The 11,601-nt window shown below is 39.9% G+C and overlaps 1 pseudogene; it reads right to left on the bottom strand.

Annotated features, from left to right (window-relative positions):
- Positions 1-6,649: 6,649 nt before the first annotated feature.
- Positions 6,650-9,158, bottom strand: LOC102840816 (annotated as a pseudogene).
- Between the last annotated feature and the right edge of the window lie 2,443 nt (positions 9,159-11,601).

The raw sequence follows: 11,601 nt of genomic DNA, 5'->3' as shown, positions 1-11,601 counted from the left end.
TGCAAGTATGAGAAACAATAGATTTGGAGCCGGGAGGACCTGGGTTTGAGTTCGAACCTTGTGAATTCTAGATTTGTTTTTGGAGATAATAGTAAGAGTTATTATTTACTGAATGCTTACTATGTGCTAAGCACTGTTCCAAGTAATTTTTTACAGTTATCAACTAATTTAACTATTAAGTAACCTAGTAAAGGAGCTATTATCATCTGCATTTTACAGATGAAAAATGAAAGCACAGAGAGGCATAGACCCTGCACAAGGTCACAAAGCTTGTTGTCAGTAGTAGAGACTGGGATTTGAACCCAGGCAGTCTGTTTGCTGACGCTGTTCTTAATCATTCTATCATACTATCTCTGTACTGGTGTGAACATGTAATGCAAACTACTTTCAAACATTGGATAAAGTGGGATGGATAAGAAGAATTGCCGTTTTCTAGATTTACTTTTCAAGTAGAATTCAATAAAAGTGAGTTCTGTGTTCATTAGATGACCTTAGCAATACAGTATTCAATTCAGAGGTCCCTGTTTCACAAGGATACAAATAATCTGGATCATCTGTTTCATTGTTGTTGGTAGTGCCATGGAGCCTGTTCCGATCCATAGCAACCCTGATAGGGTTTCTGAGGAGTGGCTGGTGAGCTTGGTTCAAACTAACTTTGCAGTCAGCACATTAACTCTTTCATTGTTAGGTGCTGTTAAGTCAGTTCTGACTCATAGTGACCGTGTGCACAACAGAAACACCGTCTGGTTCTGCACCTTCTTCACAATGGTTACGTTTGGGTCCATTGCTGTTGCCACTGAGTCAGTTCATCTCATTGGGGGGGTCTTCCTTTTTTTCTCTGACCCTCTAGTTTAGCAAGTATGATGTCCTTCTCAAGGGACTGGTCTCTCCTGATAACATGTCTCAAGTATTATTTTCACAATAGACAAAATCATCTGTGTAATTATAGACTTAGTATTTCTTGTATGCCATAAATGTACTCCATGAGACCAAGGACAATGAATAACCTATTATTCATGGTTTTTCAAGTAATTAGCAAATAATTTGCATATAATAGCTATTTAATAATAATAATTGAATTATTAGGAGTCCTGGTGTGGTGCCATAGGATAAGCACTGGACTGCTAACTGCAAGGTCCGTGGTTCAAACCCATCAGCCACTCCTTGGAAACCCCAATACTGGGTCACTATGAGTTGGAATGGTCTTGGCAGAATTTAACAACAATCTTTGTTGCGATCTTATCACTTACCTGGTACTAAGCACTTTACATACATCAATTCATTTAATACAAAATTCCCACTTGGAGTGTACTTTTATTACCACCACCATTTTCAAGATGAAGAAAATGAGACTCAGAGCACTTAAATAATGTGTCCATTACCATGTAGTAGTTAATAGTGGAGTCTGCATTTCAATCTAGGATGTTTGACTCCAGAGCCTTCACCCTTGATGTATTTGGTATATGTGATATATTTGGTCTAAGCACTTGATCACAAGGTCTGTGATTTGAGCTTGCCAGTCACTCTGTGGGAGAAAGATGAGGTTTTTCTACTCCTGTGAAGGTTTAAAGCCTTGGAAACCCTACATACAGGGTTGCTGTGAGTTGGAACTGGCTCAACTACAGCATTACAGTAGATACAATCTTAATCTTCTCTAATATGGAATTGGAACTAGAAATGAGACATTGTTGTAAAACCCCCAAACTTGTAATATTGGCATATGGGCAGACATGTCAGCAGTCATGAAGATATTGATGGCTGGAAAGTTGGTGACCCTTTTTATGTGGTAGCCATACAGTTAGTAAAACTATTGCCCATGACAAACTTGAAAGTAGACCACATGTCTCTTGAGTCTTCACCTCTAGGGGAAGTGGTTGAATGTTGATGGATGTTGATTACTTCTTGGCATTTTTGTCAAACTTCTACAGGACCAAAATCTAGAGTTTTAAGCAATGATGAAAGGTAATTGAGCTCTTGTAAGAACAGATTTCTCTGCCTGTGGACTACAGTCCAAGGTGACTGAGAGTCTGAAAATGTGAGGCTTTCGGGGCCTGAAACAACTCATTGTTTCTGCACTGTAAAGGCAGGAGGCAAGACACAGTTTAAACCTGTCCCAGGAGCCTTCTGTTTCTTTCATTGCTCTTGGACAAGCCATATATGATATGGTCAGATTTTGACAATTTTAATAATAGCTGGCTGTGCCCCCTACTAGCAGAGGTTCTGTATCTACTTTATCCCACTTATTCTTCACAGTTTCTATGTTGATTCCCACTTTACAGATGATGAAACCGAGGAGAGGGTAAATAGCCTGTCCTGTTAGTTTCTGCCAAGTTGGCTCTGACTCATGGTGACCTTATGATTCACAGAACCCAACACTGCCCAGGCCTGTGCCATCTTCCTGATCATCGGTATGTTTCTGTCTATTGTGATTACTGTGACAATCCATCTCATTGAGGACTTTCCCCACTTTTGCAGACCCTGTGTTTGACCAAACATGAGGTCCTTTTCTAATGGTTGGCCTTTCCCGATGTTGTGTCTAAAGAATTCATGCTGTTTTAAGTGGTGGAGCTGGACTTTGAACCTAACATCTGAAATCATATTAAATTTAAAAGCAAGACTTTTCCCTCTATGCTGGAATTGAGATGATCCTCCTTGAACAAGGCAGTGGTGTGCAGGGACCGTGTGCAGAGTGAGGTAACATCGTGGTGCCTTTGCCTAAGAAGCTGACTTCTCTGACATTGCTTTATGAGGGCTGTGAGGAGTAGAACACTAGCCCGTGTCAGAATGTGGAGCTACTTCCGCCTGCCCGCCTGCCGGAGGTGCTGAGGCCCCTTGCTGTGCTCGGAGCGTCCGAGGTGCATACACAGTGCAGTTCTTAGCAAGTGCCAAGCCCCTCATGCTGAGCACAGCTAGACTCAGATGCTGGGATTTGCTAGAAGGGCTAAAGAGTATTTTTTTTTTTTTCCCTAGGGGAAAAAAAAATCATTTTTATTGACACCTACAAGAGAAAGATTACATTTTTATTCATAATTAAGGCACTTGCTTTCCATTTCGGGGAACACAGGAGACGAAAGATTATATTGGGAAGGGTGCTGGCTGTGTTGGGGCACGTGAAATGCAACAAAGAAAATCAGTGTATTTCACCATAATCAGTTCATGAAGGTATAGGAGCGATCATTGCTGGAACATACCCACACCTGTTTGAGGCTAACTTTTATTATTCATTCAATAAGCTCGTTCTAAAGAAATTTCATGGATTATTTCATTCAATCTTCTCCACACGGTGAAATTGGTACTATTGCTATCTACACTATAAACAAAAAGGCTCAGAGGAACAGAGAGATTAAGTAATTTCTCCAAAGTCACACAGGTAGTAACTGGTAAAGTCAGCATACACACCCAGACAGCATGGCACCAGAATTTAAGCTCCTAGCCATTAGCCTATAAATTCGTTGATATCATTCATCATTGAGACAGAATTCTCAGCTCTCAATCACCAATAAGCAACAATCATGCTTTAATTACTCGATCCTTTAAATGCATTTATTTTTACTTCATAATAACACTAGTAGATAATTACTATTAAAATCTCTATTTTAGAGATAAGAAACAGGTTCAGAGACATTTAAGTTGTCTGAATGCCAGAGTTGGGGTTCAAATCCATGTCTTTTAGACTTCTACTTTTAAAACACAGTTTCTGCCTCAGTTCTTCCACACATAAACCTGTGTCAGAAATATATTTTAGAATATTAGTAATAACTGAAGTGATGTGAAATTTAAACTATATGCATTGATTCATATAGTAAGAACTCCCAATTTTGGTTTGCTGAAGAAATTCACCACCTTGGAATGTTTGCATTTCTAGCTCTACATCTCTGAAAACAATAAGATAACCTCTTGATGTGAGTAATTAACAGAACCATAAATATTCCCACAAATGGCATCTGTAGAAACAAGGTGAAATGAAGAGCGGCTAGTTGAGCCAACCCTATTTGAGCCAACCTTATTTGAAATTCATTTAAAACATTTAACCAAAGAGAGATAAGGGTTGTTGGTTGCAGGATCATTTAACTAACAGCAGTGTGCTTTCAAATGAAACCTTCCATGTCGAAAAGTGAAGTGTATGTTGTGTTTGTGTGCCTGTATATATAAACATATATGTCTGAGTCACACTGGTCATATAACCAAGTTATATTATCTGGAAGTAGGTTTTCAATTCTTTTCTTTTAAAAGAGCATTACCCATCAGGGAATATTGTGTTGCAAAAAATACTTACAAGTTTGTAACCTTGGATATATTGCTCAATTTATGTGTATCTTAGTCTTTTTGTTAATAGAATCCTGTTGTTGTGTGCTGCTGAGTCGGTTCTGACTCATTGTGACCCTGTATAGGGTTTCCGAGGAGTGGGTGGTGAGTTTGTACCACCGACCTTGTAGTTCAAACCGACCTCGAGGTCAAATGGGTATCCTATGGCACTGAATGAACATCTACAAACTTGTGAGGAAAATACACACCCTCCAGAATGGGTAAAATGAAACAGACAAGATGTTAGTAAGGATGTGAAACAAAGGAAACTCCTCACACATGGCTGGTGGTGTATAATTGGTGAAGCTACTTTGAAAGGCTCTTTGGCATTTCCTCCTAAGACTGAGTGAACTTATGACCCAGTACCTCACTAATAGGTACAAACAGACAGTGCACATATGTTCAATCAAAAGATGTATACAAGAATGTTCATAGCAGTCATTGCCCCCACCCCCCCCATGGAAACAAGATCAATATTCATTATTGATTTTGTTGTTACCTGCCTTCCAGTTAGTTCTGACTCATAGCAACTCTATTTATAACAGAATGAAACACTGCCCGGTCCTGTGCCATCCTCACAACTGTTGGTATATTTGAGTCTATTGATGCAGCTACATGCCAGTCCATTTCTTTGATGATTGTCCTGTTTTGGTTGATTTTGCCAAGCATGATGCCCTACTGTAGGGACCGGTCCCTATTGATAACATGTCCAAAGTACATGAGGCAAAGTGTTACTATCCTAGCTTCTAAAGAGCATTCTGGCTGTGCTTCTTCCAAGACAGATTTGTTTGCTGTTCTGACAATTTATGGTATATTCAGAATTCTTTGCCAACACCATAATTCAAAAGCATCGATTTTTCCATCTTCCTTATTCTTTGTCCAGATTTCACATACATGTTGTTGTTGTTAAGTGCCGTCGAGTCGATTCTGACTCATAGTGTCCCTGTATAGGGTTTCTGTGAGCAGTTGGTGGGTTTGAACTGCTGACTTTATGGTTCACCATCCAGTACTGATACAGTGCACCACACCAGAAATCCTTCACATATATACGAGGGAATTAAAAATACCCGGGCATGGGTCAGGCACACTTTAGTCTTCAGAGTGACGTCTTTGCTTTTTAACACTTTAAAGAGATCTTTTGCAGCATATTTGCCTAATGCAATTGTTTGATTTTTGATGTCTGCTTCTACGGGTGTTGGTAGTAGATGCAAGTAGCAGGAAATTCTTGACAACTCCCACTTTTTCTACATTTATCATGATGTTTCTTAGTGGTACAGTTGTGAGGATTTTTGTTTTCTTTATGTTGAAGTGTAATCTATACTGAAGACTGCAGTCATTAATCTTCATCAATAAGTGCTTCAAGTCCTCTTCAGTTCCACAAAAAGATCACATCATCTGCATATCACAAGTTGTTAATGAGACTTTCTCCAATCCTGATGCCACTTTTTTCTTCATATAATCCAGCTTCTTGTATTATTTGTTCACAATACAGATTGAATAGGTTTGATGAAAAGATACAACCTTGATGCAATTTTCTTGATTTTAAGCCGTATAGTGTCCCCATGTTTTGTTTGAATGACTGCTTCTTGGTCTATGTGCATGTTCCACCTGTGCACAATTAAGAGTTATGGTATTCCAATTCTATGCAAAGTCATCTATAATTTTTAATAATTTATTCATATGTCAGTTTGTCATACTGTGGTTGCTTGCATGTTACTGTGATGATGAAGCTATGCCAATGGTATTTTAAACACCAGCAGCATCATTCATGGAGGACAGGTTTCAGCTGAGCTTCCAAATTAAGACAGACTAGGAAGAAGGAGAGGTGAACTACTCTGGAATGTTTAGTCACTGAAAACCATGAAAAAACCCCCCACAACTCTATAAAATAGCATCATCTTTATTTTGCATACTTTAATTTCAGAACAAAATAAATAATAATAAAAACACAATATATGACATTTAACCCCATTCCCAAATAAGGGAGAGAGACAGGACCTGAGTGCCTTACACACAAGGCTAGTAGGAAAAACAGCCGTTAGATCTCAACAGACGAAGCCAGGTGGGACAGGGCCACTCAAGGCTGCTGTGGAAACCATGTTGTTGTTGTTGTTATGTGCTGTCGAGTAGGTTCTGACCCCAGCGACCCTGTACAGGGTTTCCGAGGCTGTAAATCTTTATGGGAGCAGAAAGTCTCATCTTTCTCCCGTGGAACAGCTGGTAGTTTCGATCTGCTGACCTTAAGGTTCGCAACCCGATTCGTAACCACTACGCTACCAGAGCTCCTTAAGGAAACCATAGGGGCACAATATACAGAGGGCAAAAGTTTTGAGGGCAGAAATACCTACTCTTCTTCCATGTGAGATGCATTCTCATCACCCTTAAGGAGGGGCCTCTCATCAGGAACAGCAACACTGGATTCCTCAGCTGTCACTTCATCTTCACCAATGATTATGGGGTAGATGCAGTTAGAGCGGGCTTGGAGATCTTCAAGGGAAAAGCCAGAAGAGAGCAGTGCAGTTTCAAAGAGCAGAACCACCAGGTTCTTGACATCTTTGTTGTTTTTGTCTGCTTCAGCCTCCTGCCTCAGTGTCTCCACGAATGCAGTGATCTGTATTGGTCTCCAGGTGCTTTTTGGCCATCATATAGTGCATTATAGAGTTGATCCAAGATACCTGGGCTTTCATGATCTGTTCCATGTTGGCCATCTAGCCATATGTACTAGGAACAATGCAGCAGGGTGAAGACACAAGTCTATTGGAGATTGTCACTTTCTCAACCTTTTTATCCAAGATTTCCTTCGTAAGCTTGCAAGTGTTCTCAAACTTGGCCTTGCTTTCTTCCATCTTCTTCTTCTCCTCTTTATCGTCAGGGAGCTCTAGGTCTTCCTTGGTAACTGAGGTCAGGCTCTTCCCACCAAACTCCTTGAGCTGTTGCACACAGTACTTGCTGATAAGCTCGGTCATACGTCATACAAACAACCTCAAAACCCCGCTGTCGTATTTACTCCCAAAAAAGTAGAATTGGCCACGTGCTCTGTGTTCTCACCATTGATATGATAGATGGACTTCTGGGTCTCGTTAACGTGAGAACCATACTCACAGAGGGAAGTCCTTTAATCTCCAGGCTGGGACGTGTGATAGTGGAGCAGCTCAGAAAGGCATCGCTGCCTAGTAGAGTCCTTATTGATTCCAAGCTTCAGGTTCTTAGAGAATGCCTCAGAATTTTCTTATAGTTCTCCTTGTCTTCTACCAGCTCAGAGAAGAGCTCCAGTCACTTCTTAACAATGTTTTTGTGGATGACTTTCAAGATTTTGCTTTGCTGGAGTGTCTCCCAGGAGATGTTGAGGGGCAGGTACTCAGAGTCAATCACCTTGGATGAAGTTGAGATACTCTTGTGTTAACTCACCATAGTTGTCCATGATGAACAGGCAACAGAAATAAAGTTTAATGTTGTTCTTAAAGGTCAAAGGGAACCTGGCAGGGAATAAGCAGCAATGCCCTGACTTCTAACAGACCTACAGAGAAGTGCTTCACTGCCAAGTGGTCTTCCCAGTCATTTGTAAGGCTCTTATAGAATTCCCCATATTCCTCCTGGGTGATGTCATCAAAATTTCTGGTCCAAATGGAGTTGGTCTTGTTTAGTTCTTCCCGGTCAATGTATTTCTCATTAATCTTCTTTGTCTTCTTCTTCTTCTTCTTTTTTTTTTTTTTGTCCTTACCACTATCATCTTCCTCATTTTAGCCCACATCTTCAATGTTGGACTTGTCTTTTTACTTCTTTCTCACCTTTCTCTTATTCTGCCTCATCATTACTAATATCCTTCTCAAGATAAAGGGTGATGGGACAGTCTAGAAACTGTGAGTGCTTCTTCACTAATTATTTGACTCACCTCTCTTCTAGGTATGCTGTCTGGTCTTTTTTAAGGTACAGAATCACTTCAGTACCCTAACCAACAAGCTCACTGTGGGCAGCATGAATAGTAAAGAACCCTAAGCAGAAGACTCATAGGCATATTACTCATCGTTATGAGCATCGTTATGCTTTGTGATCATGACCAATTTCTCTGCCACTAAATAGGTAGAATATAAACCAACACCAAATTGCCCAATCATGGAAATGTCTGTACCAGCCTGCAGAACCTCCATAAGTTCTTTGGTACCAGACTTAGCAATGGTTCCCAGTTTGTTTATGAGATCAGCTTTGGTCATGTTAATGCTGGTATCCATCGAGTCACGCACAGTATGTTTCTGGGGGTTGAGTATGATGTCAATTTTCAGCTCTTTACCACTGTCCAACTTGGAAAGAAATGTCAAGCTTACATAGCAAATCCTGTCCAAGCATCAGAAACATTAGAGATCTACTCCTGGATGGAAATGTCCTTGTTGGAATAGAAGGTATTGATGAGTGCTATGAGTTGGGCAATCTCTCCCTGAAAGGTAAAGGTCTCTACCTCCTCCTCTCCATGGTGCACTCCCTCAGGTATTTTGAAGGGGAAGGGCTGCAAGTAGTAAACAGCTGTGGCTTTGTGCTGTGGAGTCGGTTCCACTCATAGCGACCCTGTACAGGGCTTCCGAGGCTGTAAATCTTTACGGGAGCAGAAAGCCTCATCTTTCTCCCATGGAACAGCTTGTAGTTTCAAACTGCTGACCTTGTGGTTCGCAACCCGATTTGTAACCACTCTGTTACCAGAGCTCCTTAGTAAACAGCTGTGGGTAGGTGTTAATACAGCTCATACAAGGCTGTGGGGGTGACTCAAGAAAGCTGAAACCCTTCTGAATAGTAGCAGAGCTGTCAGATATAGTGCTGTAAGGTGAAAACATTACGAACAGCCTGAGAATATTGTCAGACATAGTGCCAGAAGATGAGCTCCTTGGATTGGAAGAAATTCAAAATGTGACTGGGAAAGAACTGTCTCCTCAAAATAGAGTTGACTGTGATGATGTGAATGGAATGAAATGGACTGTACAAAGATTGATATTACAGGCCTTAGTGAGTTGAAATGGACTAGCATTGGAAATTTTGAATCTGACAATCATATATATGGTTTAGTATGCCAGGAACAACAAATTCAAGAGGAATGGCATAGCATTTCAAGATCTTCTTGAAATTTAGTGTTGTCTGTGATAGGATAATATTCGTACGCTGACAAGGAAGACTAGATAATACCACTATTTATTCAAATTTAAGCACTAATCACTAAAGTCAGTGATAATGAAATTGAAGAATTCTACCAACTTCTTCAGTCTGAAATTGATCCAACATGCAATCAAGATGTATTAATAATGACTAGTGATTTGAATGCAAAGGTAGAAAACAAAGATGGATAAATAATAGAAAAATATGGCCTTGGTGATAGAAACAATGCTGGAGATTGCGTGATGGAATTACAGAAGACCAATGACCTCTTCATTGCAAATACCTTTTTTTAAAACAACATAAAAGATGACTATATACATGGACTTCATCAGATAGACTTCACAGAAATAAATTGACTACATCTGTGGGAAGAGATGATGGAAAAATTCCATATCATCAGCCAAATCCATACCAGGGGAAAACTGTAGAACAGACCATCAATTGCTCATATTCAAGTTCAGGATGAAGTTGAATAAAATAAGTCCACAAGAGCTAAAACATGACCTTGAACATATCCCACCTAAATTTAAAGATCATCTCAAGAACAGATTTGATACATTACATACTAATGACCGAAGACCACAAAAGTTGTGGGATAGCATGCTGGACTTGGTTGTTTATTTGCTTTTTGAAACGTATTATTGTGAATTGAGTGAAGGTTTACAGAGCAGATCATCAGTTTTACATTCAACAAATCATACACTGGGTTCCTTCTTCATGATTACAATTTCCTCTATATAACAACAGTTATTCCACTTCCTTCCTGTGGTTCCTGTTTCAATTCCACCCTCCTTCCCAACTCCTCTGAATCTTATTCCCAGGTAAATATTGGCCCTTTGCTCTTGATTGGTTGACCATTCCATGATGAGCATACCTCACTAGTGTTGTTGTCCCCGCTATATAGCTATCCACCACTTGGTTGAAACTTGGGCCACAAGGGTGACTTATGTTCCAGAACCTGGAGGGTGGCCAAGGGCCAAAGTCTTGAGTTCCTCTTGTCCCTTTTTGACTAGTAAGCCAAGTCTTTTTTATATTTTTGAGTTTTGTTCCACATTGTTTCTCACTGGTGGCCATAACTTTTCACCCCAATTAAATTATGTTTTCTGTTTTCTTCTCTAAAGGATGTTTTAATAAAATGTTCCTTCATCCCCTTGGCCTATCTCATACTGACCTCTTGCCTCTGACCACTGCAAAGATCCAATATCTTGGCAGAAAAGTAGATGACTTAAAAGTTTTTTAAGCATTGAGAGATGTAATTAGGAGCCATGGGAAAAAAATCAAGACAAGAGATTATGAGTTCAGGAGAAAAAGCTTATGAATAGCATGACTAGTTTAGGAATAAATCATTCATCAAAGGAATTAGTGAAGGTACCATTTTATACAGATTCCCAGAGTTAGCATGTCCAAGAAATATAGGAGAGTCCAGAACAGTGAAGGGTTGATTCCTTTGAGCCTATAATATCTACCTGCTATTTTTCTGTCAAGACCAGAACTAAGATAGGAAATAGTGCAGGAGAGCTGAGTTCGTATATATCTTAATATCAATGTCTGATAATCAGACTCTCTTGGTGAACTTGAGCTGTGAGAAAGGATGGCTTTTCAACAGGTAAATCTATTTTGAAGCTCATGTCAGAGTCATAAGTTGATGCTGTGGAAGTAGAGGGACAGTGATTACTGATACTCTTGAGTCCCAAGGTAGCCAGGTCCAGTCTCAAAAATGCTAACATTTCTAGTGTGAAGAGCACTATATATTGGACAAAGCAGTTCCTCAGCCATTATCTTCTTTAGACAGCCTTCTGTCCTCAGACTGTAGTCCCTGGCTAACAGTCTTTTGAGGTAGCAAGAGAACTTCATTTTGTAACAGGAAAATGAACTCAGAGAAGTTGAAGGACTTGTCCAAGTTCCATGGATAGTAAATGCTAAAGCAGGTCTTAAGACCAGGTCTGTCTGAGTCCAAAGCCTATGTCCTTTCCTCTATATTGTGGGCACATCAGTTCAAGACTCTATAGGCAATATTCTGTCATGGAGAATATTACTACCTGAAAAGTGATCATTCTTGTTTGTGTTGGTACCTACCAAAGGCAGCATTAAAAACCATTTGATATATATAGTCATTTTAGTTCATAGTCTGAAATTAAAACCACAAAGTAATTTCCT

The sequence above is a fragment of the Chrysochloris asiatica genome, unplaced genomic scaffold (genome assembly GCF_000296735.1).
Source record: "Chrysochloris asiatica unplaced genomic scaffold, ChrAsi1.0 scaffold00347, whole genome shotgun sequence".
Classification (NCBI taxonomy): Eukaryota; Metazoa; Chordata; class Mammalia; order Afrosoricida; family Chrysochloridae; genus Chrysochloris; species Chrysochloris asiatica.
This window is presented reverse-complemented; position numbering and strand designations above follow the sequence as displayed.